This window comes from Capsicum annuum, chromosome 12 (assembly GCF_002878395.1).
Source record: "Capsicum annuum cultivar UCD-10X-F1 chromosome 12, UCD10Xv1.1, whole genome shotgun sequence".
Lineage (NCBI taxonomy): Eukaryota > Viridiplantae > Streptophyta > Magnoliopsida > Solanales > Solanaceae > Capsicum > Capsicum annuum.
In genome coordinates, this window is record NC_061122.1 from 5,079,772 (window position 1) to 5,084,536 (window position 4,765).

The window sequence follows — 4,765 nt, forward strand, 5'->3', positions numbered from 1 at the left end:
AACTTGAGGAGAGAGACTATTCAGTAATTATCGGTACTTTTCTCACCTCTCTTCCTTCTTCCAGAATCTCCTCTTCTCTCTCCTTCTCACTCTAATTTCTATCTCTTCTCATTCTGCTGATCCAAGCTATCAATGGAGGCCCCTTAGATTAGTTGCTTACATCATTTTAGTGGTTCAGTTCGTTGTATTTTTGTTTTTGCAATTCAGTTATTATTCAGAAAATCCAGAAAATTGTCCCACTTTTTACTGTATTTCGAGTAAATTGTTTAGAACTTGACACATATTCATTGCCGCAGTTATAGGTTTTGTAGGGCCTGTGCCGGGATTGAACAATGATTATGAAATCCGAAAAACATTAGAGGAATACACCGTTCCACCAAAATGGGTGCCTTTTAAAACCACAGTTGCTTTCAAGTTGTTTAAAGTTTTGAGAATCTTTGAAACTACCATCAAGGGGGAGGAAGAGAATGTTTCTGATAATTTTTGTATGTGTAAAAGTATTGAACACTGTGATTTCTTGCTTGTGAGGAGTTGTTTAGAATTGGAATTAGAATGGTTGAAAGTCATCGAAGATATTCACCAGAAATCAGTTTTGCGAGACAACTTCCGACAACGTTGTATGAAGATGAGAATACAAATATGCGTTTGGGAGCGAGGCAAAGCTGAGACAAAATGAACTCATTGAGTTAGCTCTCGGATTAGGAAGGTTTCGAAGAACGAACAAAGGCGAGAGGAATTGTGTGCACGAGTTGGGCTCCACAAGTCACTACTCAGTAGGTGTATTTTTGACTCATTCAGGATGGAGTTCAGTAGTTGAAGCAAGCCATTGGTTTTGTTAACATTTTTGGCTGATCAAGGGATGAATGCTAGGCTCTTGGAAGAGAAGAAGATAGCATATTCGATACCGAGAAATGATCAAGATGGGTCGTTTACTCGTGATGCGGTAGCTAAATCTCTGAGTTTGGTACTCATTGAAAAAGACAGTGAGATTTATGGGAAAAATGTTAAAGAGGTAAAAGATATTTTTTGCGATAAGGAAAGACAGAATAATTATGTGGATAATTTATCAAGTTACCTTCAAAGTTATAAAAAAGACTAAAAATAAAAATAAATACTTGGCTATGCTTGCACCTATCTATAGTTGAAATTTCAAGCTAATTTAAATACAACTACGTAATTTTATCCGGTATCAATGATGTTTCCTTTTCTTACATTTTATGTAAAAGTACAAATTAAAGTTTGCTTTGCTTTTTTATTTATGGGGTGATTTAATTTACATACCTTATGTAAGAATTGTCTATGTGTGATCGATCAATAATTTAATGTAAAGATTGTTATACATGTAGATTGTTTACCTGTTAGATTACTTTTTGTATCAATTTGTGAGGAATACCAGCTTCTTAATAAATTTTACTCAAAGATTGAACATATGATAAAATGTTTCATCAAATATTTCTAACTCAAAATACTTTCAAAGTGCGCACTCATTACTTCAATAATTAAGGTCTCAAATGTAGGTTGGATCCATCAAGTAATACATATAGGCTACAAGGAGACTAACAAATATGTCAATGATACTTTGGCTAAAATGAATTATAGCTTCTTGATGGAGTAAGCCTAACTATCACGGATTATAGTGGGATGAATATGATATATTTTTTCTTATTTTAAAATTTTAGATTCGAATTAAAATTTTAAACAAAATATAATAGAAACCACTTTTTTCTTTAATGAATTTTATGTGACAAATATTTAGATTAATCGATATGCCTCGAAACAGAGTATTTAATATAAAGTGGTCGAAATCAGGAAAAAAGAACAGGCCATCAATTGTTTAGGTATTATTAGAAGTCCGAAAAAATAACATATATTATAACATATTTAAATATGCTGATAGCGTAAAAAATTTATAGTATCATTAGTGTATATAAGTTAAACTCATTAAGTTTTCATTATACACTTGAGATGAAGTTTGTCACCTTTGTACATTTTTGAATATAGGTTCAAAATTCAAATTGATGATTCAATGTTTAAAAATTTTAGAATTATGAAATTATATATTATCATGGCCCAAAGTCCAAAATTGTCCTCTTTATTCTCAAGCTCTTAATTTGTAGATTATTATTTGAGATATCGAGCCCCAAAAACACTCATGCCATATGAGCTTGAACTATACTTTATACTAACATTTTTCTATTTTTTCTTATATTTTTATATGAGATTCATTTAAGATGTCATGTACCCGTAATTTTTGAAATTTGCCAACTTAAAAACTCATACACCCTCACTTGAAGACATCACATATTTAATATATTAAATTAATCTAGCTCAATTTACCTCAAAATTGGTCAAGTTAATTTTTGACAAACAATACGTAACGGATTTTAATCTTTATGGAGTTATAAACATTTTACATACATTAAATCATATTATTTTACAAATATCATAATTGTATCTTTTTCAGTCGGCACTTGCTAATTCCCATGTCAAATTGTATCTAATCATGTGATTTTTTTTTTTTTAAATGATTATGAAAATCTGAAAACAAGACATGTCTAACGTGCTATTAAATTGTATCAATTATATATTAAAGGGGTATGATACAAATGTATATAATTTCTTAAGTTTGGGTCCATACTTAGTACTAGTCATATTAGCAGACCTTTAGGTACAATGTATTGACAATCAACACATATTTTTAAAAAGTATTCTATTAATATAGTATTAGATTAACTAATATCTATGTATTGAAAAATTAAAGACACTTTTTAACTATTTTATAGCCAGATCTTAATAGGTGTTGTTATTTCTTAGTATTTTCACATTCATAACGTCTAAATTTTAATATATGAATAAATATTTAAATTTAGAAGTCAAAACAAAGAAGGATTAGATCTTATATATAGTGGACCAGATAAGAAATAATATAGGTTCACAAATTTATTTTACAACACTAAAATGGAGAACAACAAAAATCTACATATTTCCATGGCTAGCTTTTGGCCATATGATTTCCATATTTAGAGCTATCAAAGCTCATCTTTTCCTTCATTTCTACTCCTAGAAACATGATCGTCTCCCAAAACTTGCTCCAAATCTTTCTCAGTTCTTGAAATTCGTCAAACTTCCTCTACCGAAGCTACCTGAAAATGCAGAAGCCACTATTAATGTACCTTATGAACAAGTCAAGTACCTCAAAATTGTTCATGATGGACTTGAAGAACCCATGGCTAAGTTTCTTGAAGATTCAGCTCCTGATTTTATACTCTTTGATTTTGCTTCTTACTGGATTCCTTCACTCGCTTCAAAATTCAACATTCCAACAGCTTATTTCAGCATATTCATCGCTGCGGTTTTGAGTACCAGGATTGTGCAATGACTATGAAGTTCGGATGACACTGGAGGAATACATGGTTCCCCCAAAATGGGTGACGTTTGCTTGTAAGCTGTTTGAAGTTTCGCGATTCTTTGAAACTGCCATTGAGGGCGGAGGAAGAGAACGTTTCTGATATTTTTCGTTTTTCCAAAACTATTGAAAACTGAGAATTTTTACTTATGAGTAGTTGTTCAGAACTTGAACCAGAATGGTTGAAATTATTTGAGGATATTCATCGTACGAAGATGACGCCACGAAAATTGACGTGTGGACTTGATGAGAAAGAAAAAGGGAAAGTTATTTACATTGCGTTTGGTAGCGAAGCAAAACTGAGTCAAAATGATCTCACTGAGTTAGCACTCGGTTAGAGCTTTCTGGGCTACTATTTTTCTGGGTTTTAAGAACTAAAAGAGGGGAGTCTGAGGATGAATTGATTCAATTACTAGAAGGGTTCGAAGATCGAACAAAGGGAAGGGGAATTGTGTGCACGAGTTGGGAGCCACAACTCAAGATACAGAGTTATGGATGGAGTTCAGTAGTAGAGGCGGTACAATTCGAGAAGCCATTGGTTTTGTTAACATTTTCAGGTGATCATGGGATAATTGCTACGCTTTTAGAGGAGAAGAAGATGGCGTATTTGATACTAAGAAATGATCAAGATGGATCGTTTACTCGTGACGCAGTGGCTGAGTCATTGAATTTGGTTTTCGTTGCAAAAGAGGGTAATATTTATCGGGAAAAGGTTAAAGAGGTGAAAGATATGTTTTGTGATAAGGAAAGACAAAATAATTATAGGGTGAAATTATTAAGTTACCTTCAAAATTATAGAAAGACTAAAATATGAAAAGGGAAGAAAAATTTGAGTATGCATGCACCTTTCAATAATCGTGATTTCGGGCTAATTTTGCTAAGGCTCAATTATATTAAAAGGTTGTATTTTGAATAAATTTACGTACCATTGTTGTGTAAGAATTATCTATGTGTGATTAATAATATTTGATAAATAATGTAATGCAAGGAGTTATTTACATTTGGTTATTTTCTTGCATCAGTTAACGGTGAATACATAGATAATTTGTCACAAAATTTTATTTAGATATTCAATATATCATAAATTTCAATTGAATAAATAATAAGATGTTCCCATTATATACTTGTGAGTCAAACTTTAAAAAGGCTTTTAAACATATTAATTTCCAAGTGCCGGTTGCTTCAATAATTAACTAACCACTTAAAATATATTATATTATTTATTCATACATATTAATCTCAATAAGCCGTCGAATGAAACAAGTCCAATCGCCAAGAATTTTAGAGGAATGAATAAGGATCTGTTTATTCTTAATTAAAGATTTCATGTTTGACCCATAGAAATAAAAAGAAGTAAAT

At 31.4% G+C, this 4,765-nt stretch overlaps 2 pseudogenes; both read left to right on the forward strand.

The window, feature by feature from the left end:
- LOC107849520 overlaps positions 1-1,099 on the forward strand; it is a 30,384-nt pseudogene extending 29,285 nt beyond the window's left edge.
- Positions 1,100-2,231: 1,132 nt separating this feature from the next.
- LOC107849521 lies at positions 2,232-4,401 on the forward strand (annotated as a pseudogene).
- The last annotated feature ends 364 nt before the right edge of the window (positions 4,402-4,765 follow it).